General features: G+C 33.8%; 1 pseudogene; it reads right to left on the bottom strand.

Annotated features, from left to right (window-relative positions):
- Positions 1–2,163: 2,163 nt before the first annotated feature.
- On the bottom strand, positions 2,164–3,197 carry LOC138395245 (histone-lysine N-methyltransferase SETMAR-like; annotated as a pseudogene).
- Positions 3,198–16,190: the final 12,993 nt, after the last annotated feature.

Below are 16,190 nucleotides of genomic sequence, written 5' to 3'. Positions count from 1 at the left end.
AGTTAAAAGGAAATAAATACAACTGATATACTAAGAAAGAGAGAAAAATGAATCATATAAAGTACTCAGTTGAAACCAGAAAATCCAGAAAAGGAATGAAAGACAAAAATTAAAACAAAGAGCAGGGCAACAAATAGAAAATAGTAACAAATATGGTAGATATAAATCTAACTACATCAGTAATCACTTTGAGTGTCAATAGTCTAAATGCACCATTAAGACAGGAATTGTCAGAGTGAATTAAAAAAGGTTTCATATACATAAATGAAATGGCATTTAATATATTAGCATTATCATTATTTTCTTGGAAGGAAATCTATATAAATATGTAGAACAAACCATATAGTTAGCTTCTCCCTGAAAAACACAGCTACTCTAAGAGTGTTCAGTGTGTACAATGGTGCTGGAAAAACAAGTTGTTTGTTACCAAAGTGTCGCAACATAATCCAATTTTCTGTAACAAAGCAAGCCATTTGTTTTTAAGCAAATATCAAATCAACTCAATGTAGAATTTTCCATTAAGGACATAAAGATTTAAAAGTTAGGATAAATTATTCTATGTCAACATAGAATTGCAACATTTTTACCTAACTCATTTATAAAAGGATTCTTAGAATATACCTAATGATAAAATATGACTAGAAAAGAGAAGAATTCATTACTTGAGGAAAAGAAACAGTGTCAATATGGAGATATATATTGAAATCCTTATGTATTTTAAATTTGTTTTCTGTATTTTTACCTTATTAACTTTTGAGCTTTTTTCCTCATTTCTTTCACTTAACAAAACATTTTGAGAGCCTAGAACTTGGTAGTGATGCTGGAAAAGAGATATAAAGCCATGGTGTATTTTATATTATTGCTGTGTAATAAATTATCTCAAAACTTAGGAGCTTAATATTTATCGTCTTCTTGTTTCTGTGCATCAGGAGTCTAGGCATGGCTGAGTGCCTTTGTCACAGGTCTTCCATATGGTTGCAGTCAAGCTGTGGGCTGGGGCTTTGGTTTCTTCTTCAGGAAAGACCTAGTTCTAGGCTGACTATGTGGTTGTCATCAGGTCTTAGTCTCTGGCCTCATGGGTTTCCCTGGCAACTGGATTCCCCTAGCACAAGTGATCCAAGGATGGTAAATAAGAGTACAATACACCTGAACAGAGGCCACAGTCTTCTTGGAACCTTTAGAATGAAGTGACATTCTATATAACTTTTGCTGTATTCTGTTTATTAGAAGCAAATCACTAAATCTAGCCCCACAATAAGGGCAAGAGTATGAATATCAGGAGGTGGAGATTATTCACAGCCATTTGGGAGGCTGCCTACCTTTAAGGGGCTTGTCCAGTAGATATGTTTAACTTTGAATACCTTAGTTCTTATCATGCACAAAACATAATGCTTATTCAATGAATAAATCAGTGAACAAATAGATATTTCATAATACAGTATTTTTTATGGTAAGCATCACATATATCTTAAGAGATTTAGCTATACACGGAGTTAATTATGATATTTCCATTTCCAAGTCTTGCATGGGCTTACAAAAGTCACACCAGACTAGCTACATATGAAAGAAAAGAGGAGTGCTACACAGACAGTGCTTTAAGCACAATTTTGTCTTCTTTCGTTTATGTTGAAACCTCCCATTCTATTTTACTATGGTTGGATGATTTAGGGAAATATCAATTTGTCTTTATACTCCTGATATTTTCCCCCCTCCCATTGAGGACAATAATCACTCAAGTTTTAGTTTATTATCTTGGTATTTTGGGAATTAGAGAGGATATAACAAAAATTTTGTGTTTTGAGATTTTTACTCGAATGTTATAACTACTTTTTCATGTAGCTATAGCAATTGAAATTTTCAAGGTGGCATAGTAATCCAACAATTTCAGATGTTAGATTTAATTAAAATTTCTCCTACTGCTGGACATTTTAGGGTGTGGGATTTATTTTGGAAGAAATGACTGACATGTAAGAAAAGGTAAGTGTCTGCATGGTGGGGAGATATTAATCCTAAAAAGTTTTTGAGAACCATTCAAATATCATATGTTTCTGTAGGTGGGTGTTCTTTCACTCAAATGATTTTTCTATTAGGTTGGTGCAAAAGTAACTGCAGTTTTGGACCATGAATTTTAAATCATTATAACTGGGCTCAAAAACATCTTTATTAATCAAAATAAGAACCATTACAATCAACACATTTTTGCTGATGAGAAATAAGTTTGTTTATTCCTGTAGCATAAAAATCTGTGGTTCAGGATTTGACGAACTCTTGGAGAGCATTTTCTGTATCCTGCTCGTTGTGGAAGTGTTTTCCCTGCAAAAAGTTGTTGAGATGCTTGAGAAAGTGCTGGTCAGTTGCCGAGAAGTCAGGTGAATATAGTGGATGAGGCCAAACTTCGTAGTCCAATTTTTTTAACTTTTGAAGCGTTGGTTGTGTGACGTGTGGCCGGGCGTTGTAGTGGAGAATTGGGCCCTTTTTGTTGATCAATGCTGGCTGCAGGCGTTGCAGTTTTCTGTGCATCTCATTGATTTGCTGAGCATACTTCTCACATGGAATGGTTTTGCCAGAATTCAGAAAGCTGTGGTGGATCAGACCGGCAGTACATCACCAAATAGTGACCATGACCTTTTTTTGGTGCAAGTTTGGCTTTGGGAAACACTTTGGAGCTTCTTTTTGGTCCAACCACTGAGCTGGTCGTTGCTAGTTGTCATATAAAATCCACTTTTTGTGGTACATCACAATCCCCTCAAGAAATGGTTCCTTGTTGTTGCATACAATAAGAGAAGATGACACCTCAAAACAACAATTATTTTGATTTTCAGTCAGCTCATGAGGCACCCACTTATGGAGCTTTTTCACCTTTCCAATTTGCTTCAAATGCTGCATGACCATAGAATGGTTGATATCGAGTTCTTCAGCAACTTCTCGTGTAGTTATAAGAGGATCAGCTTCGATGATTGCTCTCAACTGGTCGTTGTCAACTTCTGATGGCTGGCCACTGTGCTCCTCATCCTCAAGGCTCTCATCTCCTTGGCAAAACTTCTTGAACCACTACTGCACTATATGTTCATTAGTAGTTCAGTTCCTGGGCCAAACGCTTTGTTGATGTTGTGAGTTGTCTCTGCTGCTTTAGCACCCATTTTGAACTTGAATGAGAAAATCGCTGGAATTTGCTTTTTGTCTAACATCATTTCCATAGTCTAAAATAAATATAAATTAAAAGCAAGTAATAAGTCATTAGCAAAAAAAACGTAAAAGGGGAAATGTGCATTAAAATGATGTATAACTAACCACAATTATTACTTTTGCACCAACCTAATATGATTATGCAGATTTAACATTCCTGATGCATTTCTTCAGTCAACTCAAAGGGTATAAATTAAAAAGATAAGGTATTAAATCTCAAGCAAAAAAAAAAAAAGAAGAAAATACTGTAGGTTCCCTCTTGATAGGAAATCTAAGTTTGGATTAAGCTTTCCAGTGAGAGGATAGAAAAATAATTGTTTATCATAGGGAATACTGATACATAGCAAAGACAAAAATGTGAACATAGAGCTCCACAATATATACCAGACAAAGCTATTTAAACTCGATTAAGCATAAAAGAAGCACTTCTCTAAGGAAGAGATGGTTTTAGCTTTTATGAGACTTGCTCTGACCCAGGACTATAATGGAGGTTCTGTTTTGCATGTATACATGTAATGAAGGGAGTAATGAATATTATGAATTCTTTTGACTTTTTTCCAGTTGTTAATAATGTCAATGGCTAATTCAAAATATTAACATAAATGCCATTTAATAAAATTAAAATTATAAATTTGTTTTTAATAAAATTAAATCAAATTATAAAACATACAATTTATAATGCACTACACTTGCTCACTAGGTAGCCCCCAAGAACCACACACATAGCCTTTTCTCTTTGTGTTCCCAGCCCAAAGAAAATACTGGACATATACCAAGAATCAGATATTTAGTGTAATCCTGGAGTGACACTGGCCATCACAGAAGATCTAAAGATGTGTAAATCGTAATAGTCACACCTGCCATGTATGAGATCGTTCTGATTACAGATAGTGGGCTCTGAGGTTTAGAGAATTTACAGCATTTAATGATGGAAAAGCTGAGCCTCAAATAGATAAAGTAATTCAACGGAGTTACACAGTAAGTTTAGGAACAGGGATTCAAATGTAGGTCTGTCTGAGTCTAAGCCAGAGTATGTATGTCATGTTGTCCAGTATGTGGGGTCCTTGTCCCGTCTGTATTACAGTCCTGCAGATGACTAGTCTTCTCAGTTATCGCCTCTGGTTTCTATGTTGTGGAAAATTTGCTGTATGTAACTAGTTATGCTTTCCATTTATTAGGAGGCTAGGGGTAGAGCAGAAAATTATGCCATTATAATATACACATAAATCAAACAGATAAATTCAGAGTAAATAATAGCGACTAGATAGCAGGACTATAATAAATTACTTACTTAACCTTGTACCAGAGCTTTTGTGTTTAGAAATTACTTTCCTTCACTTAGATTTGATTAAACCAAATTAGATCTAAACTCATTTAGAATTGTATATTTAATCTCCTCCTGAAAAGTAGATAGTCATGTGGGTAGATAGGCCTTGACAAAGGGTCAAGAACTAAGCTTCAAGGTACCTAGTCCAAACATTAAATTTCATTAATATCTACATAAAAGTGTGGTCCCTGTTTCTGAATCTCAAATAATAAATAAAATATGAATAGGAAAAAACTATAGAAGGGCATTTTAACACAAAGCCATTTGTAGTATCAGGATTTGAAATTTACTTTCATTTTGAAGTATTTGTTTTGCAAAACATAGTCCTACCACAGAAGTCCTAGCACTGTGATTATTACTATTATACTACAAAAAAGGATTCTGAGACTAACACGGAGATCTGTGTGCACAGAACTAATGCAGATGTTTCCATTAGTTCTTTAAAGAAAATATGTTGATCTTTTCTTTAAAAATTTGTGAAAAAAGTTAAAAAAAATTATGTCTGCTTCAATATAAAATGTAAAGATCCCTACTTCTTTACATCATATGTAGCTGAATTACTTATGTAAGTTGATAGACTTTCAGTTAACTACTTACAGTTGGCTCAATTAATTTGATTTCTATCAGGAAACATTTAATTAAAACATGATTATAACCTTTGCAACACTATTACAAATATACTGAGGCAGTCTTAAAAGTCGATTTCTTGAATTATTCCTTCGATCATAAAGTAGGAATTCATTTCAAACATTTTAGCCCAAATGCAGATTATCTAACTTTAAACTCCCTCTTCGCAAGGTATCCACATGAGAATATTGTCCTACGTTGTGCTGCACACCTTTTCTACTATATTTATTGTCCTCTATGTTAAAGATAGGGAAGAGATGAGGTTCTTTCATGTCATCTTTTCAAATCCCTTCTTCAAGGAAAATAAGGGAGACATAGAGTCAGGTTCAAGGAAGATAGTGGAGACACAGTCATGCCTATATTGTTTCCTATGAACTAGAAGGCACATTTTTTTTACAGCTACAAGAATTTCTTTTTCCTAAAACTCCACATCTCTGAGACCATACTGAAGTCTAATTTTGGGGTTACAAAAGTGAATCTATGATCTATTCGGCAGTGTTGCCCAAAGCCAATAAACCTTAAAATCTTTGCCTATGTGATTCTACCTTCTAAATGTTCAGCAGTCCCCTATTGATAAGATATTGAAAAGAGAGTAATGAAGATTAACTTCATAATAGTGATCTGGAGACTAGCAGATGTAGGAAGAAGAGGTTTTTTAAAAAAAAATTTTGTTTTCATACACAACATACACACATTTTTCTGTTTACTAGGCAGAAGAGAGAAATAGTCTTAAATAATTATCAGGGTTTTACTTCCTCCATTGCCTTTGTCCAATCCTAGCAGCCACGGGCTGATTAGAATGTTAACAAGCATGGCTAGAGGCATTAAAAATCAGCCTGGACGTCTGTTAATAACTTGTTTCTACTCTCAAGCACTTCTAGAATCTATTTTCAGTAAAGAATTATTCAAAATGTATCTTCATCCTTTATTTATTTGTATGAATGGATAGGAATATGGTTCAAAGAACTCCTACTGAAGCACAGGATATGTTTCTGGGGACCTTGAAATGTCTGTAGCTTTAGCTTAGATTCATTCCAGCCATTCTGAAAAAGAGTCAGCTTCTTAAATGAAAGAAAATAAAACAATAATAGCTGCTTATGTTTATCCAGTAACACTTCTAACCAAGGAAGAGAGACTCTGAAATGATGATTAGCTTACTAAAAGTGATGTTGAACAATAATTCAGCTTCACATGCTAGAGACAGACTCCTTTTGTTCAAGTTCCAGCTTTGCCACTTATTTGGCTTTGTGCCCTTGGTGATTCATTTTATTTCTCTGTCTCAATCTCATATGAATACTTAGTGTGGATTTCCCATGTTTCAGGCTATTATTCTAAACACTTTAACTCAATTAAGTAATTTAATTCACAAAAAGATGTTAAAATGTAGGTAATATCATTATGCTGGCTTTACAGACTAGGAAACTCAGACTTTGAAGTTGTAACTTTGAGTGTCACATAGCTGTTAAATAGAATAGCAGGGATTGTGACTCAGGCAACAAGGCTAGGATCTTAATGTCTGTGATCTTAAAGTCTTTGTATACTACCTCGCAAACTCTTAGCATGGATCTTACACAAAATGTATGCCCAGTCAATCTTTTACAAGGGCAATCTTTTTAATTTTTATATTTTATTCACTTATGTAAGAATTACATTTGAAACATCATGGGGTCTCTTATACTCTACTTTGTTACAAGTTGAAACTGTTTATAAATTAACAGAATGAAAAAATATAATAAAATGTTAACAAAAAGTTACACTGAATTATGCTGTGTAAAAGAAATGGGGGGTGGTGGTACTAACCGCCCCACCCCAGCAACTACACCATGACTTTTAAAAAATATTCATGTATAAATCCCGTGACTTGAAGGAGAAAGAGTTTGTATGGTGGAAAGAAGATGGGTTTGGAGGCCCGGCGCAGTGGCTCATGCCTGTAATCCTAGCACTCTGGGAGGCCAAGGCAGGAGGATCGCTCCAGGTCAGGAGTTTGAGACCAGCCTGAGCAAGAGTGAGATCCCGTCTCTACTAAAAAAATAGAAAGAAATTATCTGGACAACTAAAAATACATAGAAAAAATTAGCTGGGCATGGTGGCACATGCCTGTAGTCCCAGCTACTTGGGAGGCTGAGGCAGAAGGATTGCTTGAGCCCAGGAGTTTGAGGTTGCTGTGAGCTAGGCTGACACCATGGCACTCTAGCCAGGGAAAAAGATCGAGACTCTGTCTCTAAAAAATAAAAAAAAAAAAGAAGATGGGTTTGGTATTAAATTCATTTAAGCTCTAATCTTAATTTACTAGTTGTGTGACCCAGTACAATTATATAACCTTATGTGAGACTTGTTTTCCTCATCTGAAAAATGGGATTAATAATATTTAACTGATAAATAAAACTGACGGATACATTAAGTAAACTAATGTTCAATATAGGAGGTAAAGAGTATAGAATTGATCCTAAAGATATCCTAAAAAGAAGAAAAATAAACACACTGACAGTACCATACATTTCAATAAAGGCAAAATGAACTTTATGATCTGTGTTAAAAAAATGTTTAATTTGTAATAGGAAAATTAAAAACAAAAAAAAAAAAAGAGAGAGAGAGAGAAGAAATTATCATATGGAAGCCCTTCCTATTACTTCTTAATTTTTTTCTAGAGTTTCTCTTGTTTTCTTTCCCATTTTGTCATTTGTTATCTTTCCAACTCTTTTATCTTCTATTGTAATTAGGACACCACAGAGTAGATAACTGTGGAGTTGATTTGATGGCAGTTCACATCGGCCTACTGACAAGTTTGCTCACCACAACACCAAGTGGTAGCAAAATGCTCTGTGCACATTAAGAGCACCCCTAGTGGTTTCCAAGAAAGATAATTTTCAGTAATAACTTTTCAAATATAGCCCAATTATGAAGATATGTTAATGGAAATTAATTTTTTTTATTTCAGCATATTACTGGGGTACAAATGTTTAGGTTATATATATTGCCTTTGCCTCACCAGAGTCAGAGCTACAAGTGTGTCCATGCCCCAGATGGTACCCACCGAACTCATTAGGTGTGAATATACCCATCCTCTCCTCCCCTCTCCCACCTGCCTGACACCCGATGAATGTTACCACTATATGTGCACATAAATGTGGATCCATTAATACCAACATTATCCCAGTTATATCTATCCTCAAATTTGTTGCACTAGAGGTAGCTTCTTTCTTTAGTTACTTTCTTGCCTACCTACCTTTGGCCAAATTGGTAATAGTTTTCAGGTGTTAAACTAAACACTAGGGGGGGCCATACAATGCCGTTAATATATTTCAAACTTAATTATGCAGAGAAAATGAAATTAATTAAAACTTTTATCTATAGTACTCAGGATCCAAAATAAAGGCACTGCTAATTTATATTAAATACTAAATGTGCACAAAATTGGACAATTGTCATGATGTCTTTTTATTGTTCCATGTTTTGCCATTTCATCCAAAAGAGAAAATCTTCTAAAGTACTATTTTGTGCTTGTGTAAATGAAATATTTCTGGGAAAGAAGCACAATACAAGAGACTATTATTTCTAATTTACATATTCGGTGAAAAAATACTCTCACCTGTAAGAGAAAAAACTTTAATGAAATGGATCCTAGGATGACTGTTACCAGGAAGTCAGATATTTGTGTATGTCCTGTTAGAGCAAAGTCATTTATGCAGAGCTGCAAAAGAAATAAAAGAACGTTGTTCACTGCCATTATTTACAGCATCTATGAAAGAGGGGAGATTGTGTAGATATAAAGCTACTTAGGGACACATTCCACGTTTTTATGAGGTAGGAAAAGAGGATATATCACTCTGTCCCTGCTCTCTATCCCTACCGTATACTCTCTATCACTAACCTTTCCCCTTCCTTTCACCTTGCACAGAAACTCTTCAGAGATGTTGTATAGACAGGTCTGACGCTTTTCCTTGCCACCAACACACAGTACCAAAGAGTACGTGAGCAGGCAACCACATTCATGTAAACTCATTTTTCTGTCACTCACAGAATGCCCCTTGACTCCCTGAGTTGAAGCTGAGACCTAATCCTTGTGAAACTTGTACAACAGCACCCATCTGTCAGTATCCCATGGTCTCCTGAGCAATGCATCTCTTCAGTTCTTTTCTGCCAGCACTGAGAAAGAAATAGACGGAGGGCTATATTTTCCTGTCCACTGGGTTCCTATCATTATGAAAAATTGGAGAGAACCTGGAATAATTTCATTTGTGAACATAAATCTTCATTTTTATTAAAAATACAATGTTTTATACAAAAGTAGATTTTGAAAATTTCTTAAAAAATGAACTCTATTGAAATTGCATTATTAAGATTAAGGGAATATCTAATGTAGTCCATGCAAGCATTATCTCACTAAAAGGAAATATGTAATTTAAATAATTACTTTTGCAAGATTAAATCAACAGCAAAGAAAAGATATTTGGAGTACTACCATCCACTCTGGCAGGGGGTGGAACATTATTTAATCTCAGTATCTTCTCTTGGACTAACTGTAGAAGCTTAATTACTTATTAAAATTACAAGCTATCCTGATTACATAAGTCTCTGAGTACAAGTGAATCACAATATTATATCTTATAAAACCTTCCAAGCAGATCATCCTTCAGTTTAATTCATGAATAATTAGCTGGAACTCATCAGTAAAATAAAATGCAACTCATATTCATAACCAGAAAATCAGTTTCTGTTTCATAAAATATGTAGAACAGTATATAAGTTTTGTTTACTCTCTCAGGCAAAGCGAGAACTGAAGTGTATAACACAACTAAAAGTGGATTAAAAAATTGAATTACCACGATAATATTTTATATGAATTAACTGAATTCTCTATTTCTCTTTAGGGGTACATGTACAGCCATGGCAATTATTTGTGTTATCTTGTATATTAAATTGTAAAAATAGCTTTTATTGTTGAGATCAATTTGTACATTATTCAGATCTAAATTTGTGAAATTTCTTCCTTCCATAAAAAATTGTTTTTTAAAGATATCTATAAATGTTATCTTTTCCTAACCTGCCTTCTATCAGTTCTGTTACTACTTGTGTGAAAAAAAATGGAGACTGTGTTTTGTTAAAAACAATTTATGGTTGGTGTTGACTTGTGCTGACACCTTCTATTTGGGGGTAAAACAATATAAATAAAACACAGACATTTAATAGATGATTCATTTTGCTCAGTAGGAATAATAAAAAAATCCTTATTTTTTAACTTAGAATTTGTTATCATACTTCATTTCTTTTATTTTTTATATTTATTTTTAATGAGAGCACATAACATTATTTCTTTATTTTATTGTCTGAGGAGCAGATTGTCACATATTTCTTATTAAGGATACAAAAAGATTACTTTGGGGAATAAACAGATGCCAGAGACAAGCAAGACAGGCTCTTTGACAAGAAAGTCTATGTACTTTTTAAGCAGCCCATTTTTATAAACTCAAAAAATAAAAGTTTATGGAGTATCATCTTAGATTAGGTTTTCAAAACTCAAACTCTCATCTCCCTCCCTGATATTTTTATTGTTGTTTAGTCTTAACCAGTTTAACAATTTTAGCTATGATGACAATGTACATATTAAAGTTATAGTTTTCCCTCCTGGTTAGGTTAGTGGAAGACACTGAGATAGAAAATTCATGTATTCATGCGTTAAGTCAGAGTTACTTGAAAAATGATAACTAAAGAAATGTCCTGGTCTATTTGGGAAGTTTCTCATATATTCTTTTTTTTTTTTTTTTGATCCAGTTCATAGCTTCCAAAGGGATTAAAATGCAGTGGTGGGAATGAGAGGAAATGCTTTCATATTCAGTCAAAAAGAGAATAGCAACCCTGGTATTCAATGAGATGCAGGTGTGTAGTAAGATCATATACGTGTTGAGTACTAATATTTGAGACATATGTTTCTATTTATAAAAGTATATTTTATTAATATTTTAATTGACAAATCATAACTGTACACATTTATGGGGTACCATATGATCCTTTGATATATGTATACAATGTAAAATGATTATCAATGGACGAATGCATAAAATTGTAAGATACAAATTTATATACACAATGGAATACTATTTAGACTTACAAAAGAAATTCTGTCATTTGTGACAACATGGATCAACCTAGAGGACATTATGTTAAGTGAAATAAACCAGGCATAGAAAGACAAATATGTCTTGATCTCACTTATATGTGGAATCTAAAAAAGTCACACACATTGAAGTAGAGAGTAGAACAGTGGTTAGCAGAGGCTTGGGATTGATCGGTGACAGAGAGGGAACGTGGAGATGTTGGTCAAAGGCCAGGCGTGGTGGCTCACACCTGTAATCCTAGCACTCTGGAAGGCTGAGGCGGGAGGATCTCTTGAGGTCAGGAGTTTGAGACCAGCCTGAGCAAGAGCGAGACCCTGTCTCTACTAAAAATAGAAAGAAATGATTTGGACAGGTAAAAATATATATAGAAAAAAATTAGCTGGGAATGGTGGCACATGCCTGTAGTCCCAGCTACTCAGGAGGCTGAGGCAGGAGGATCACTTAAGCCCAGGAGTTTGAGGTTGCTGTGAGCTAAGCTGATGCCACGGCACTCTAGCCAGGACAAAAGAGTGAGACTCTGTCTCAAAAAAAAAAAAAAAAAAAAAAATTGAAAGGTGGCTTTCAGGTGACATGTAGGCTAAAGGGAAAGGTGGATAGTTGGGACAACTAAAATCTCAATTAACCCTGTATTGACAGAGAGTTGGCACTGACTGGAATCTTGTTACAGGTGAACAATAGATCAAATGACCTAAAATGTATGTCCTAATTGATGAGACTTGGGCTAGCTTGATGTCAGACAGAATGGGAATATGAGAATGGGGATGTAGTGAAGAATCCTGTCTAGGTGGACTGTAATATCTACCTCATGGAGATAAGATTATATATACATCTTATTATATGTCATATATAAGATATATATTAGTATATATCATATAATGATATATTTATATATCATATGTCAATATGTATTTATATATCATAATATTATAAGGTATATATAATATATTAATATATAAGATATATTATAAGATATATATGATATATATGGCTTAGCAAAAAGTCTGATACATAATAAATTATAAACATTAATAGAAAAGTAATACAATAAAAATATTGTTTATCATGGATATTATTTAAATATTAATAGTAAATGAAACATTGGAGATAGAAGACAAAAGTAGTTTTCTGCATAGAGAATATATGCATTGTTAACTGTTCAAATGCTAGAGAATAAAGAGGTGAAGCCCATGAGATTGAGCAAGGAAAAAAAAGAGGTGAAGTTCAACTTTAAGCACTAACTTAGAACTTACTAGATCTATGGTTGTGGTTAATTTGCAAAAATCCCCTAAACTTTAGTTTCCTCACTTGTGAAATGAATGTGGAATTGCACAAAGAAATTAACAAAGAATTCAGGTTATTGTGAGAACCGAATGATGCATTTTGTGGAGTTTAAATCTAAACTTTATAGTTTGTACTTTTCTCTTATCAGTTGCAATTCTTTCCCATATGTTACTTCTCTTATCCTTCAGCAACCTAACACAAGGCATTTAAATGAAATACAACATTTTTGTTGTCTGAACATTAAGTTATTTTTAACTTGGGTCTCCTGATCTAACATTCAATAAATAAAAAGAGGATTTTAGAAGTCTTTAGATAGTGGAAAATATATTCAATTAAACAAGAGGTACAAACATGGAGAAAAAAAAATAGGGACTCTTTCTTCCTTAAACTGGCATTTCTACTATATATATTTTGAATTTTTAGATGGCTTTTCTTTTCTACTTTAAGCCATTGAATCATCATTCAGGAAGAAAAGTGCTTGTTATAAATGAGCACAAGAAAGAAGTGTGAGTGGAATAAAAAGGCTGAAAAAAATAGGAGATGGAAGCAAAAGAGTTAAATCAGGTGAAAGGCTTATGAGAAAATAAGTGGAGAAATGAAGTCATGATGAGAAGACAAAATTTAGAGGAAAAGTGAGATAAAAATGTTTTCCTATTTGAGAACAAATGAGGGAGAGATAAAGGGTTATGGAAAACACTCCCCATATAGAATCATTTATTAGTTCATTCATTCATTCCTTTATCTTCTTATCCATGATTTATTCATTAGTTTATTTGCCTATCCCTTATGTTATGAAACAGCTATACAGATCTTCCTCAACGAAAGATGAGCTTACATCCCAAGAAACTCATCATAAATTGAAAAATTTGTAAATCGAAAGTGTGTTTTCAGCTTACAATTTTTCCAACATATGATGGGTTTATCCAGACATAAGTATATTGTAAGCTGAGAAACATACTGAATGCCTATCACTTTTGCACCATTGTAAAGTCAAAAAATTGTAATTCAAACCATCATAAGTTGGAGATCATCTATACTTACTTAAAAAGTATTGGATAGAGCTGGATCCCATTCTACTAAGTGAAGTATCACAAGAATGGAAAAACAAGCACCATATGTACTTACCATCAAAGTGGTATCAAATGACTTAACTGACCAACACTTAAGTGCTCATACAGTAGTAACATTCACTGGGTGTTGGGCAGGTGGCGGGTGAGGAGGAGATGGATATATTCATACCTGATGGGTGCAGGGTGCACTGTCTGGGGGATGGACATGCTTGAAGCTCTGACTTGGGTGGGGCAAAGGCAATATATGTAACCTAAACATTTGTACCAGTGTAATATGCTGAAATAAAAAAAATTAAAAGTTAAAAAAAGTATTGAATAGTAAAAAATTGGTGCTTTATTGAAAAACTATATGCTATCTAGAGGATGTCTCTCCTGGTTATCTGATTTTGATTTCATAGAAGTTACTTTATAATATTCTAAGTTTTAGATAATTGGCAGCAATGGAAAATAATTCTTGCCTATAGACATGTAAATTCTGTCCATTGGTGGTCCAAATGACTTCCCTCCTTGACTGTGGACATTTGCCCACTAATTTTGATACTCTTGATTTATAATGTATCTGTTCCTTGGATTCTCCTTTGACTTACCAGCATACTCATTATCAACTTAGATAAAAAAATTTAACAGCTGTTTATTTAACACGTGTGTAACAATTATGATTTAACTATTTTTTGAAAATTGTCTTTTAAAGGCCTCTTATTTTCTAAATACTAGCTCTTCAAATTTTCTTTTGAGGACCAAAGGAAAGGTTGGTAGTGTGAGAACTTACTATTTTGATTCTAAATTCATGCTTTATTATTAACAAGTGGATGATATTTTAGAGTTAGCAGTTGATAGTGCCTTGAATGTTCAGAATTTGAAGTAACGAATTAGTATTCCTTTTATGGGAAAGGATACACATTTATGGGAACAAGTGGTTTTCATAATGCAGAGATTTCCTATCTTATTTTTCTAAAGCCAGGAGACATATTCTAACTAAAGAATTCTCTGTGGTTCTCAACCTCTCTTGCACTCTTTCTGATTTCCCAAATGTTATTGTAACCTTAACTAGCTGCTAGAATCCCTGAGTTAAATCTAGCCACATACCACCAAACCATCTATTTGTCCCCTAGCCCTCTTCATGCTGAGGTAGGACAGTTTTAGCCTTTTATCGTTTCTCTTTCATCCTTATTAAAACTCCCATAATATTTAAAGCAACTCCAAGAGACATCTATATTTTCCTAAAATACTCAAAATCTATATTTATACTTAAATATTGAAATTATAAGCCCTTACTTTACTATATTCAGTATCTTCACTTTACCATATTCTATATGTAGGGTCAACTATAATTTTATAGTTACATTTGAGGGGCAAATGGATGTTTTGGGAACAGGCCTTCTCTGCTGATTCCATTATAAAATTAATTTTGTCATGATGTCAGCAGAGTTACAAGAAAAGTGGAAAGGAGATTTGAAATAATAGAACAACAACAAAAAAAAAAAGAAGAAGAAGAAGAAGAAAAGGCAGTACAAAAACCTCCCTTCTCTCTGCTGTTCTGTGAATAAATGAAGATAGATGCTCTCATCATTTTAAATCCAGAGGGGATTCCTTTCAGGTAGCTTATAACTGCATCAGAGACTTGGTTATCATTTTAAAAATTAGTTTAGGCAGGGAAATGTAATACCTTAAATTAATATAATTAGAGTACTATAATAATACAGTGTTTTAGAAAAAATATTTATTAGTTTATGATAAATAAAATGTTCATTTGTGATCTGCAGTATCAGACACTGGTTTCTGATTTAAAAGTGCTATTTTATTGTTTCACTTCAAAACTGCTGAGAAAAGAGGGGGAAGAAAAGGAGTATATTTAGAAGTACATTCGAAATGTTGTATTATTGATTCAGTTCCTAGACATTCTTGTACCTAACTGGCTTTCATTCTATTTAATAATCCTGGAGAATCCTAGTCACGTCTTTCAAAGCTGTACTGAAGGAATGCTAACTTATCCATTAAGATAAAAGGCCCCAAATGTTATTCCTAAAACAAAGGGATTAGGGTCTTTCTGTGTAGCATCACGATCCCTCTAGGCTAAGCAAGGAAGCAGGCACTGAAGTGATAGATGACCCTGGTGTCTATTATGCATGGCACAATGATCCATAACCTCTGAGTCACAGCCTGAAATAAGTCTTAACTGCATATGTGAATTTTCTTAACGAGACTACTTCTTGGGATATTAGCTTAAAAACAAGTTCCCGCATCCTTATTTCAGCACTCAGACTTCTATTTGTGCATAATAGGGCATTTTGATTTTATCAAAGAGCAAATTCAGATTCAAGAGGTGGGAGAAGGCCAATCAAGAAGCGAGTGTGAAAATAAAAGGCCTACTTGAGAAGCACTTCAATACACCTGGAGGTTTTTGTTTAACTTCTTCATATCGTAAATAGCTTAAAATCTCGTTTTAAGTGTTCTTACCATACACACACACAAAGTTCAAACATACGAAACAAAGAACAAAGGGACACAAGGAAAATTGGAAGCAAAAATATGTGTATTACTTTGTTTGTGGTGATGGTTTCACAGTTGTATGCATGTGTATGT

This window comes from Eulemur rufifrons, chromosome 15 (assembly GCF_041146395.1).
Source record: "Eulemur rufifrons isolate Redbay chromosome 15, OSU_ERuf_1, whole genome shotgun sequence".
NCBI lineage: Eukaryota > Metazoa > Chordata > Mammalia > Primates > Lemuridae > Eulemur > Eulemur rufifrons.
This window is presented reverse-complemented; position numbering and strand designations above follow the sequence as displayed.